The following is a 14,519-nucleotide window of genomic DNA, read 5'->3' on the forward strand; positions in this document are numbered from 1 at the left end:
TGGGATGTTTTCTCGATGTACATTTAACCTTTAGATAAAGCTCTCTTATGCGTGAGTTGCTGTAGATTTGTTTCTCTAAAGTCCCCAGACGAACACACGAGTTTAGGCTTCATTCTTTCCACAGGAAGAGAAAAGGCCTTAAAGCACACTTCTTTTCAAAATAATTGAAGCAAGAAAGTAGTAGGGTTATTTATTCCATGTTTTTTTAAAAAATACATTTTATTAGGGGCTTATACAACTCTTATCACAATTCATACGTGCATACTTTGTGTCAAGCATATTTGTACATTTGTTGCCATCATCATTCTCAAAACATTTGCTTTCTACTTGAGCCCTTGATATCAGCTCCTCACTTTTCCCCTCCCTCCCTGCTTCTCCTCCTTGATAATTTATAAATTGTTATTATTTTGTCATAACTTACACTGTCCAATGTCTCCCTTCACCCACTTTTCTGTTGGTCATCCCCCAGTGAGGAGCTTATATGTAGATCCTTGTAATGGGTTCCTCCTTTCCACCCTACCTTTCCTCCACCCTCCCTGTATTCCCACTCACACAACTGGTCCTGAAGGGATCATCCGTCCTGGGTTCCCTGTGTTTTGAGTTCCTGTCTGTACCAGTGTACATCCTCTGGGCTAGCCATATTTGTAAGGTAGAATTGGGATCATCATGATAGTGGGGTAGGGGTAGAAAGCACTTAGGAACTAGAGGAGAGTTGTATGTTTCATCATTGCTACATTGTATCCTGACTGACTCCTCTCCTCTCCCGGACCCTTCTATAAGGGGATGCCCATTTGCCTACAGATAGGCTTTGTGTCCCCAGTCTGCACTTCCTCTCATTCACAATGATATGATTTTTTGGTTCTTTGATGCCTGGTACCTGATGTCTTTGACACCTCGTGATCTCACAGGCTGATGTGTTTCTTCCACGTGGACTTGTTGCTTCTGAGCTAGATGGCCGCTTGTTTACCTTCAAGCTTTTAAGATTCCACAGGCTATATCTTTTGATAGCCAGGGACCATCAGCTTTCTTCACCAGTTTTACTTATACACCCGTTTGTCTTCAGCAATCGTATCAGGTAGGTGAGCACACAATGGTATGATTTTTGTTCTTCGATGCCTGATTCCTGATCTCTTCGACACCTCGTGATCTCACAGGCTATTGTGCTTCTTCCATGTGGGCTTTGTTGCTTCTCAGCTAGATGACTGCTTGTTTACCTTCAAGTCTTTAAGACCCTAGATGCTAGATTTTTCGAAAGCCTGTATCCATCAGCTTTCTTCATCCTATTTGCTTATACAACCACTTTGTCTTCAGTGATTGTGTTGGGAAGCTGAGCATCATGGAATTCCAGTTTAATAGAATAAAGTATTCTTGCATTGAGGGAGTACTTGTGTGGAGGCCCAATGTCCATTTGCTCCCTTAATACTATATATATATATATATATATATATATATATATATATATATATGCACATACATGTATTTCCCTATCCTCACATATAAATATACTTACATATGCACATGCCTTTCTTTAGACCTCTATAAATGCCCATTTGCCTCCTAGTTCTTTGCTCTATTTCCTTTAATTTCCTCTTGTCCCACTATCACGCTCAGCTTTCATTTGGTTTTCAGTAATTCCTCTCGGTTACATTACCATTGATCACACCCTACCAGGCCTTCTACACCCTCCTCACCACCGATTTGGATCACTTGTTGTTCCCTTGTCCCTGGGTTTGTTAACAGTACTTCCTTTATCCCCCCACCCCCACCCATCTCACCCTCTCGCATATCCCCCGGAACTGTGGGTCCTGTTGTTTTCTCCTGCAGATTGTTTATCTAACCTATTTTATTTAGACAAACCTGTAGAGATAACAATATGCACAAAACAAGACAGGGAAAACAAAGCAACAAAAGAAAACAAAACAACAACAAGAAAAAAGAAGAGCCTGTAGTTAGTTCAAGGACTCGTTGTTGGCATTTAGAAGTGTTTTCCCATGGAGTCTGATGGGGTGCCACACCCTGGCCCCAAAGTCTAGTTTTGGTATTCCCTGGGGACTTTGTTGCTCTGTTACCCTTGGTGTTCTGTTGCATGCCTTTTGTGTTTGGCCTTAAATTCCCACACTATGTCTCCAGTGTTGTCCCCTGTAGGGCTAGGAGTCAGTGAGGGATGTCCTGTTTCATAGTGGGGCCAGCCATATGTTCTTCTCTGTGGATTGGCTGCTCTGAGCTGGAATATCCATAAGGCTCGTTGGGCCAGGATGTGCTCCACTCTCTTTTCCTCCCCCTTTATTTGCTCCCATGTGCTCTGATCAGACATGTCCATCTATTTATTCTATGTTAAGGAGGAAATTGTTGAGTCAGAATTCTTTTTCATGGGTTTCTGTGATGTGTGTGATAGGAAATTTTACAGCAGTTATCAATTTTTGAACAAAATGATAATCTAATGCCACTGAATTATGCAGGAGAAGAATGTTGAAAATATTATTTTGTTGCTTATACATGTACCATGAGAAAAATAAGTTAAAAAGTGAAAGATAATTTTCCACACAATCAGAAACTGATGGAAAGCCTTGCTTTTTACAACACTTCAAAAAACTAGCTAAAATATTGAACCAGTAAAGAGATTATGATATAAGCAGAAATTTGAATTTAAAATGTTATTAGCAATGGAAAAGTCTTTAATGTTTTATTTTTCTCATTTTTACCCCCAAAACCTTTTTATTTGGAGCTAATAATCATATCAATTCATGGTTCAAGTGCATCAAGCAGTATTTGTATATTTGCTGCCAAAATCAGTTTCAAAACACCCTCTTCCTTCTTGAAATCCTTGGCATCAGCTCCCTTTTATCCCGCCCCCCACTGTAGGCCCCAGAATCCCTTATTCTCTTTGCTATCTTTATATGTTCATCTATTCCTGCTTTCATCTAATGTAAAACAGAGAAACAACAAAAATTCAAGAATATTACCCACAATGACAAAATGCATCTTAGATAAACGCAAATAGTAATTGGAAATTGAGGAAGCAGGCAGTCCAAGTGCAGTTTGCTGTCCTTCCCCAGAGTCCATCATAGACTGAGGTGTGCTTAGGTCCAAATGTGTCAGTCTGGCTACTGGAACGTGACCTTGCTGTCTGTCTGCCTTTCCCAAAGCTTCTGGATCCAAAAACACTCTTTAGTCACTGGCATCCTATAACATACATCATCTACTTTCTTCTGAACACAGGCTAACTTTCCCCAAAGTGATTATTATACACATTACATGGAATATACAAAACAACAACAATAACAAAATCAGCTCACTGCCTTCCAGTAGATTCCGCCTCATAGCATAACCCTATTTTGTTATCTCTGCTGGTGAGGAGGGAGCACTGTTCTTCAACTGCAGCACAAACAAGGCAGTCTTGCAAACCTCCATCCCTGCACTGGCCGCTGAGTGAGACTGCTGTCTATGGAGACGGTGCCCACTCCTGATGATGAGCCGACTCTGTCTCTTCCCCGTGTGAGAAAACTACTGCTGTACACAATGCCTGTGTGTAAGCTGGACTTTTGCTGGTGACCTAGGACATTGTTTTAACAGAAATATACTGTTAAGATGTCCTTACACTACAAAAGAAGGGGACAATACAAATGGAAGGAAGAATATGGTTATGTTTATCAAGCTACCTCATTAATTGAAGCACACTAGAAAAAATATATTTAAAAGGAAAACCATAAATGATGCCACAGAAAAAGATGCATCATTAACCTCAAAACACAATGTGGGAAATTCTATGGAAACCAAGATAATGGGGAAAAAAAGAACAATTCCTGACAATAGTATTAAATATGTTTAAACAAAATACAGAATAAACAGAAAACAAACTAGCTATTGGAAGGTCAATAACTGTACCCCACAGGCACCAAGTGAATTCTGACTCAGAGTGACCATCTAGAGCAGAGCAGAACTCCTTAGGGTTTTAGGCACTGTAAAATTTTTTTAACTGAGAAATTGGCAAAAATTTAAATGATATATATTAGATAACATTATATCAATGTTAGATTTATTATTTAGTTGCAGTGTTATTTTATTAAAATAATTTTTAACAGTATTCAAAATAAAAATGTTTTACATTTGTCCTGCGACTAATAACTTTTAACATTTTATTTCTTTTTAAAAATCCTTTTATTAAGATCTAATCCACTTTAAAATGCTCACTCATCTTACTCGCTTTTCTGTCTTTTCTTTGCTGTTGTTATGTACGAAGCTACTCTCTTGTCTTTCCGTTTCATCTTGCTCTCTCATCTTCCTTTCTTGTTCCCGTCCCATCCCCACCTTTGTCTCTGGGTATTTTGGGGCTCCTCCTCTCTCTCTCTCTCTCTTTTTTGGCCTTTTTGTACAAAGATTAGTTTCGATGTAGTCTGTAGCGTCTTTGTAAACCAATTAAAGAAAAAAATTTTTTAATAAAAACAAAACAAAAATATCTAATTCAGACATCACACCATTCTATAGTTCAATCATGGAAGCAGTATTTACAATCACTACAACAATCCATTAGAAAACATGTTCTTCCTCTTTGAACTCCTTTCTATTAACTTCCCTCTTCTCCCCATCTCTCTTGCTGAAGTCCTCAGGAACCCTTATTCTACTTATTGTCTCTGTAGATTCACCCATCCTGCACTACATAAATTGAAAAACATAGAAAAAGATATCAAGAGTGTCAAAAATGCTACCAACAATGACTAAACACAGCAGAAATAAACCCTAAATATAGCAAACAAAACTAGAAAATATTAAAACCCAGATTAATCACAAAGTATATTAAAGGGGAGATCAAATGACAAGCTTCTAACCATCCAAGTCAGATGTGTCATTTTGCCCTACTATAGTCATCCCTCCAATACCCTCTCTCTCTGACCACCAGCTTGTTCCATCCCTCAGTCATGGTTAGAGGGAAATCACTGGAGGTGTATTCCCTGTGAAGATCCTGCAAATGCGTTTGAGCTTCCTCTGTCATCCACAGCCTTCTGCATGCCAGAATCTCACAGTGTAAGCTCTGACACTATTCCCTCCTTTGGATTATATAATTCTCAATCCTTGTAAAACTCTGGAGAGCCTCATCTGTCTCCCTCGGAATGGCTGGTGGATTTTATCTGCTGACCTTGCACGTAGCATCCCATGTGAAATCCTCTATGCCACCAGGGAGAGTGGACTGTTATATAACATTTATTTCTTTACAGTATGTATTTCTTATTTATTGCACTTTGCTTTCCTAATTATTTGCAAGGCATAAAACTATAACTAAGAAATGGTATATTTATTGTATTTAAAATGTTAAATAATTTTAACAGTTTTTAAATGGTATAATTTATGATAATTTTGGTAATTACATGTGACTGACCAACATTAATCTCAATTTTCTGCACCTCACTCCATAAAAGATTTGCGGGGTGCTTTTGAGTCAATTTGACTCACAATGGTTCTGTGCACAAGAGAACAGCTAACCTGCCAAGTCCTGAACCATCCTCATTTGCTCTTAAGTCTGAGACCATGTTTGCAGCCACTGTCTGTGCATCTAACTGAGTGATTTCCTCTATTTTGGTGATACTCTGCCAAACAGGATGTCCTTCTCTAGGAAATGGTTCCCCTAATGACCTGTTCAAAATATGTGAGAAGTCTCACTACTATCAATTGAGAATAAAGAACATTGAGAGATATTAGTTTGCAATTTCCTCCTCTTGAAACTCATTTGCTATCTTTTGGAATCAAGTTGCCCTTCCAATGAGTATTCATTTCATTGTGATTCCAATGAATGATCTTACTAATGACTCTGCCCACTAAGCAGGTCATTCCAGTTCACCTGTTCCCAATGTCATGGGGCTCTCTATGCCTGGAACGCCGTTTCTGCATACAGGGAGACAAGGGGTACCAAACATAACTAAGGACACATCACAAATTTAGATCCATATGTCTCCACAATTATTTTCTCAGACATAGAGAACATGAGTCAACCACTACCCACAGTGCACAGGGAATAATGCAGACAGACACCTCCAGAGACCAGACCATGCACTGTAAGAGCCATGAGCTCAGGGCATTTAAAATCATGCATTGCCTTCATGAATCTGTACATGCCTGCATTTCCTTGTCAACAGATTTTGAGTCACAGAGAGTGTGAGAATGATTATCTCTTTCTCACAAAGGAAACTGAGGTTTATAGGATGAAAATGAAGGTCAGCGTCACTTTTATTATTGGTACTGCAAACAGAGAATGCTAGTTCTTCCTTCCAATCTTGCCGCAAGGAGAACATTTAGAGAAAGAGAAAAAAGAAAAAGACAAATTTTTCTCTGGGGATGTTGAGAGTAAGGAGAAAAGGCCCTCATTCTAACAGGAAATCCTCCCTGCCATCCATCTGTGCCTGTCTAAGGCTGGGTGTGTGTGCTCAGTGGGTCCTGCGCGCTCCCTGCTGCCCAGTGTCTCCCTTGCAGGGGAGGTTTGTGTCTGGCCTCACACTGACTTCTCACTGTGTTTCCCTTGTGCAGTAATAACACGACTGCATCCTCAGTAGTCATGGAGCTCAGCTGCAGGGAGAACTGTTTCTTCGATGTGTCTCCGGTGATGGAGAGTCAGCTTTGGAAGGACGGGTTATAATCTGTACTACCCTCAGAGCATATCAATCCCATCCACTGCAGCCCCTTCCCTGAGGGCTGGTGGATCCAGTTCCAGCAGCTACCAATGCTTATGATGGAGAAACCAGAGATAGTGCAGGGAAGCGACGGCTTCTGGGAGGGCTTCCAGTCCAGGACCAGACTTCTGAAGCTGCACCTGGGACAGGACACCTGCAAACAAAATAATATTGTCCTTGTCAGTCACCTGAAGTCATAACCATCCCAATAGACCCAGGTCGCATATCTGAATTTCATCTTGGGGAACTATCACCAGGCACAGGAGAACACACAGAAATAGCATCTTTAGACCACAGCTCTGATTCCCAAGAGACCTACAGCCCTGTCTAAAGAGAACTGATAGCTTTCCCAGCCTAAAGGTGAAATTGTGCGGTTGCCTGAGAATAATTTGCGTGTGAGGGACCCTTGGCCTTATACATAGAAATTTATAGAGAACAGACTCCCCTCTTCCTTCGGAGCCATGCTAGTGTAACCCTTTGTTTGAAATCAAAAGCATGTTAGTCTATAGTGAGAGAAGATTTTCCCCAAGAGGTGTGTAGGAAAGGTAAATGGAAAGCCAAGGATTTCTGAGCCCATTGTTCTCTCCTTCCAGCCCCTCATTGCTCCTTCCCTGCCTTGGGCTCTTATGTGTTCTATGCCCTAGAGAGTGGGCAGGATATAGTTTGTTGAAACCAAAAATTGGAAATTGGACCCCAAGATATCTTCAAACCTCACACTTTCCAAAATCTCTTATATTATTCTTTTACACCCAAGTAACCTCCTCATAGCACTTGGTAGTTTTCCTTGTGTGGAAGCAACATCTTTGAGAAGCATGAACTTACAGATTAGTCCCAAGGAGTTAGGGTTGATACTTCCTCAAAGGTCCAACTCTTCTATGAAGCCATTCAGTTCCGATTCCCACCCCCTCCTCCCTTGAGGAGATCCCCTCATGCTTCTGGGTTCTGCGAATCACTGCAATGTCCAACAGAAATTCATGAAAGTTTGAGGAAATGAATTATGTGGTGGTGGGTTCTGTTCAGTCCAAATTCTGAGGGTCAGGAAAGGGTATACCAGGCACTGGGTCCAAAGGACACGCTCCATTCTTAGCTTTGCATTTTATGTATGCAATATGACCAGAAGCCTCTGCAGAATGTTTCCAGTCGGCATTGTCCCCTACTAATCTTCTTCAGCCAGGATTTTTCTGACCTTGGGCCATGATCATCACCAACCCCACTGCTCTTATAAGCAATACACACACTCCATCCCAGAGCCTGACGACTGAGGTCAACCTCAGGGCAAGTAAAGAGATTCGTGTCGTAGGGTCTCAGGGAAGAACGTGCCACCTAGAAAAGTTGGGCCCAGACAAGACAGTATTTTAACTCTGTAGCCTCTAAACATGCAAGATTCTGAATAAAGACACTGCCTTTGTTTGCTGGAATATCCACAAGAATGCAAAATCAGCAAAATCAGAGCCATGATTTTCAAGTGCAAAGATTCAGGAGAGCAGTAAGTGGAAAACAACCATTTAAAAACAGGATCAGAATACAAATAAGAGGCAAGAACAATATTTTACATCTTGAATGAAAAGATATTTTCTTGAGACCCAACAGGCACTCTCCATTAAAATTAGGTCCATCAATGCGGCTGACCCTCAACATTCAGAGAGTGAGTGCAGACACGCTTGTAAATGTTCCTTACCCAGAAGGCTCTGCTTCAATTGAAATGTGAGCATCTCCAACCAGAACAGCCTCTCCATTTGTGCTCTGGGCACAGCCCCATCACAAGTGCTCATGGGTCTCACCTTAAATTTATTCCCTAAACTCAAAGATTATCTAATTTTGGAAAAATTGTTCATATTATTGACTATAGAAGCTGTGACACTATTTCTAAACATACAGTTTTAAAGCTCAAACCCCATTCTGTTTCCTTCCTCCTAACAAAGTTAAAACATTTTCCCCAGTTTTAAGACTGACACCACTCATTTCCTGGTGAATTAGAATCTATATATTTCCAAATGAATATATATTTTTACAATGGGGAAATCCAAGCACAAGGTGTTGGTCATGTGGACTTCTTTGGCCCGAATTTGGTGAAGGGAATGCGCCATTGCTTTAAAATGAAGACACATCGATTTCACTAAATCCAGGGGTTCAAGCACAGGACACTCGCATTTTTCGTTTGGAGATCATTGAGTTGGTTCACTTTTCACATGCACACTGGCAGAGCATCACTTGATCCTGTTCATTTCACCAAACCCCCATCTCACTGTCTGCTCTTGCTGCTTGTCTGACCGACTTAAGCTTGAGACCGTGATGTTGCTGCACACGAGTTCAGGTCACCTCCATTTCTGAGTATGACTACCATGATCATCTCATAATTTCATAGCAGTGGTTGCTAGAGGTCTTAAGTGTCAACCTCATGACAGTATCCATCTGCACATCACTTTCCTAACAGGGTTGGTACACATGTTCCCAATGAGCTCCTGAGTGCTCCCTGCACTCTGAAGCAGAACACATTGAGATCTAGTGCAGATGTTCTGGGTTTGCTTTGCAGTCCCCCATCTCCTGGGGTTGGGCTTGGTCAGTCACGTAATCAAGGTGCGCTGTGTCTCTCAAAATTCTGAAAGATGGAAATGATAGAAAATATGTCCAAGGAAAATGCAATCATATTTGCTGCAATTGTCTATTGTCGTACACTCAATAGGCAGACAACATTGCAGCTTAAAATTACAACAGTTCTTCATTTGCTTGTTTTTATTTGTTGCTTGGCTTCTCTTTTACTCTTTTGATGCACATAAATCTGATTTTTAGAAGGTCACTCATCCATGTTGTCTTCTTTGTGTGTACTTTCATTGCAATGGGGCACTTATTTGTATGCCTATTTCCTTACAGATGGTCTTTATAGATCTGGGATTTATATTTAGGTCTGTGATGATCACTTTGTGTTTGATTTTGTACATGAGCTGAGCTTTCAGTTGTCTTTCATTTTTCTGAGGGTGGCGACCCAATTGTGCTGGCCCCATTGTTGAAGAGAAGGTCGCTCTCCATTATAAAGTCCCTTGGGCCTTTGTTGAGGATGAGTTGCCTGTATGTGGATGGGTTGTTTATTAGTCTTCTATTCTGTTCCATTGGTCAACATACCTATCATTGTACGAGTGCCAGACTGTTTTGACTGCTGTGGTTGTGCAATAGTTTTGAGGTTGGTTTGTGTGATGGTCTCTCTTTGTTCTTTTTTTGGGGGGGGGGGAGGGTCCCTTGATTATTTTGGGACTCTCCATATGGAGTAATCATTTTTCATTTCTTTAAAGGATTATGATGTCATTTGGATCAGGACAGCATTGTATTTAAAGATAGCGTTAGTTATGACATTTCCTTAGTATTGAGCGTCTTTATCCATGAAAATGGCATATTGAGAATGTGAACAGACTTGCATTGGGAAGCATAAACATTCATGAATCATGTCATCTTGATGAACAAGAGAGACAGAAAACAGATTAAGACACAAAGAGAGTTCGGACCAGTGCTGAGTCTGACCTGCACACTTCCCACTGAAGATGAGAGCCATAGGGGAGCCACATTCTGCTTTAATGTGGTTTTTCCCTACCGAGCCACCTACATAACTCTAACCTATAACTCAATGTCACAATGGGGGAATTCTATGGAAGTCTCTGCTCTCAGTCTGTCCTTTCAGCAGCACAGCACCGTCTTTCTCTTCAGGCATCATTTGGAGAGTTTGAAAAACCGGTCTTTCTGATCCAATTCAAAAGCTAACCTCTGGCAGCACCCACTCACTCCATCTTCTCTAAATCTCATTAGAACAGAACCTCCAAGTTTCCCTGAATTTCTTCTGGAGCCTGATCCTTAGAACCACATGCTGAGTAATTTTCCTCCCATTACCAAACAGACTTATTTTTCTACAGAATGTTTTCTTCTTATAATACAACTTTTAAAATGTATCAGGGATAGTCATGGTAATATTAGAGAGATTCTCTGAGGGAAACCAAGACATGGAGAAGAACACCAATACCACAACAGGAAAGCAGTCCTGAACCTCCCTCCATCTGCACCTGCTCCTGGACCTGAGACCTGTGCTCTGTGGGTCTGGAGTGCCCCTGTGGGGGCCTGTTTTCTCCCTGCAGGGGAGGCTTGTATCCCCGTTGAATCTGAATCTCCTCACTGTGATGGTAGCACAGTAACACAAAGGCATGTCCTCGAATTTCAGCCTGTTCATACACAGATACAATATGTTCTAGGAGTCGTCTTTGGAGATAGTGAATTGACCCTTCACAGAGTCTTTGTATTATATACCACCACCCCAGTACTAATTCTTGAGACCCACTGCAGATGCTTCCCCAGAGCCTGGTGGATGCAGATCATGGCATAGCTATTTGTAAGGTGACCAGATGTTCTGCTTTTGGTGGGACAGTCCCGATTTCTAACAATGTGTCTGGCGTCCTGTGGCATTTTTTAAAAGTCCTGATTTTTGAAAAGAATGCACAACAAGCTAGGGAACAGCGGGAGAACGGGAAGGGAATATACGGTTTTTGGCTGCCATGTGGCTATTTCGCCAGGATATGAGTTTTATATTATTTTTGTTAATTTTATAATGTTAAACTTTAATAATAACAAATAATTGTTGAGAACTGATTATCAAGAACTGCTTATCAAAGTTCGCATTGCTGATCAGTTGTTAGAATTCGACCACCATTGTTTGGACTTAATGAACAATGGCATTTTTGCCATTGGCAACGATGAAAACATTTTGTAACTGTCGTGATGTCAACAAATTAGATATGCATATAATTTAGGTAATTTATTTATTTCAATAAATACATACATTTTCTTGAATTTAGCAGAAAGTACCCGTGTTATTTATATTTTATAGTGGCGGCAAAAAGTCTAGCGCCAGCCTTGAAAATGACACGACTTACGTTACAGCAAATTCAGAGAAAAAATAATACAAGTTAGTATTGTTATTATTTAGAAAGAAATATAGGATTAAAATTTAAATAATTTTAAAATATAGTTACTTTACAGCAATCAAATTAATTTAATTTATAACCTAACAAAATATGTTCATGTAATTATGTACCTACTTGCTGTGTTTTTAAGCAATATGTTTATAATGTAATTTTAAATTATTTTTTTGGCAAACAATGCAATCCCATTAGTTTCCTATATGTGCTATGCACGCTATATGCACATACATATTATGTGCTTTGACATGTGACATGTGAAAAATATGGTCATCTTGAAACCAGTCCTATAGGTGATGCTAAGTTTCTTTTTTTAAAGGTAGAGCAGCATTTAAAATACACACTTAGTTGCCATCCGTGCTCAAAGAACAATAGACAGCGCCCATCTTGTGTTTGGCCATCTTGTCGTTGATCTTGTGGTTCTGGGAGGCACTAAAGATTATGGTCCCTGCAGATGGGACTTTAGGTATTGGTAGAGCAGCAGGCTCCTCCTGATGAATTTTAAGTTAAATACTATACACAATGTGTGTTGAATTCAGGGAAACAGAGTTCCATGGGAAGAAACTAGCATCCTGGGCCATTCATGTAAATATGAGAAAAGTTATACTTTTGCAATAAACAGAGAAACCACCAGAAAACTAGTTGCTGTCCAGTCGACTCTGACTCGTGGTGCCCCCATGTGGGTCACAGTAGAACTGTGCTCCAGGTGGGTTCTGACGGCCAGATTCTTTTATCCAGAAGTAAACCACCAGGCCTTTCTTCCTAGACAACTCTGGGTGAATTCAAACCTCTAACCTCACAGCACTGAGTGTAAGAACTATACACTCCGATTACCCCTAAATCCAAACAACAAGCAGGAAAAATACCCATCTACAACAAAAAACCCACCACCACAAAAGCCACATCTGACTTCTGGCACCCCATGTGTTGTCAAAGGAGTACTGTGTTCCCAAGCGTTTTCTTTCTTTCTTTGTGTTCCCCCAAGCATTTTCAATGGCTGATATTTATGAAGTTACTCATCAGGCCTTTCATTAAATGTCCCCAATAGGGAAGCATTGCTCTTTGTTTCGTAGAAGGCCCCATCCCTGCTGTATGCGTCCATTGACCATAGTTATGGGGTCAGCCTTCTGCCAAACTCTCAACTCTTTTAACTTCCCAACCCCTTAGCTTCTGTGCTTGTCATATCTGCTTCCTGCTGTGCACAGGTCTAAGCATGGGGACTCGTGCCCTTCTTCCTTTCCTCCGGGCACGTAACATGTGCCTACTTCTGAGCGCTTCTTCAGTCTCGCTTGTCTGCTGAGTGCCAAAACACTGCATCAGAAAGTTGTGCAAACATCTATCTATGTAAAGTTCCTTTGGGTGCTAGAGGGGAAGGAGAGGAAGACAAGGATTATTCCTTCTGTTCTCAGCACCCAATCAGCAAAGATGGAACAATCAGATTATAATAGTGCGAGAAAAAACAAACCACTTACCAAGAAAATTAGGATTAAGAACAACTCTCCAAATCTGGCAACAGACCTTCAAGGAATAATCTAGAAAAACCTATGTCTGAGGCTCTTAAGTTACTGTTTTAGGCTGAAGGGTAATTCAAGACTCATCTATGTGACTGTTTATTGGACGAAGATCATGTTACTTTTTCAAAGTTCACTTGTTAAAAGGGACCTGTTTTGATCTATGGACTTATTAGGGAACACCCATTTCACTACTGTCAACTTAAAGAAACAACAAGAAAACAGTGACAGAATCACCCCAGTCTGGTTTCTCCCCCACCTCTCCTAGTTGTCCTGGAGACAGTTGTTGAATAAATAAGATAGAATATTTTTTGTTTTTTGTTTTCCCTAATATAGCTGTGAATAATAATGGCCACCTATGTTCCAGCCTAGCCAAACACATCACATCCCTGCAAGTCCCAAAGGCAGTTTGAAATTCTAAGAGGGTCAAGTGGAATGACTGGGGCTTCTGCCAGCATCGCATTGAATGATGTGGGAACCTTCAGGTCTCTCCTGCCAAAATATGTTTTTAAGCAATATGTATATAATAATGTATAATATAATTTTAAATTATTTTTTAGATTTTTAACATAATGAGTAAGAAAAGAGGATGCAAATACAATGATGATCTAAGAAGTGAATTTCCTTTTATTAAAAAAAACAAAAGCGATTACCTGGTAAAATGTGAGAAATGTAATGGTGAGTTTTCTATTTCGCACGGCAGGAAGAATGATATTTCAAAGCACTTGGAGACACAGAAACATAAAAGATATTTAAATACTGCTGCATCTTCCTTCAAAATACAGGAAATTCTTTTTTCGGAAAATAACTTATGGAGATGAAGAAAAGAAATTAGCATTAGCAGAAGGACTTATGTCTTTTCATGCTATTAATCACAATCATTCCAAAAAGTTGTTCAACAAAAATTTGCCTGTGCTAGAACAAAATCCGAGGCAACTGTGTGTAATGTGCTTTCCCCATATGCATTTTCAGAATTAAACAAAAATATAGAAAATAATTTTATATCCATATATTCTGATGCATCTAATAAGGATATAAAGTTATTTCCAACAATTATTAGATTTTTTTGATTCGGAAACTGGAATAAATTAAAATTTTAGATTTCGTTTCTCTGCCTGGTGAACCTTCTGAAATAATTTTCAGTTCCATTATTAATATTTTGGAAAAAAAACAATTTGAAACATAAAATAATTCCATTTTGTGCAGACAACACAAACACAAATTTTGGAGGAAAAGTAAAGAGGAACAAATAATATTTTTTATAAATTAAACAAAAACCTTAATCAAAATATTGGTGTTGGTTGTGCAGTGCACATAATACATAACGCCATTCAAACAGCTGCTGATTTGTTGCCCATAGATGTGGAAAATATTGTTATTAAAATATATTCTTA

Source organism: Tenrec ecaudatus, chromosome 15, assembly GCF_050624435.1.
Source record: "Tenrec ecaudatus isolate mTenEca1 chromosome 15, mTenEca1.hap1, whole genome shotgun sequence".
Lineage (NCBI taxonomy): Eukaryota > Metazoa > Chordata > Mammalia > Afrosoricida > Tenrecidae > Tenrec > Tenrec ecaudatus.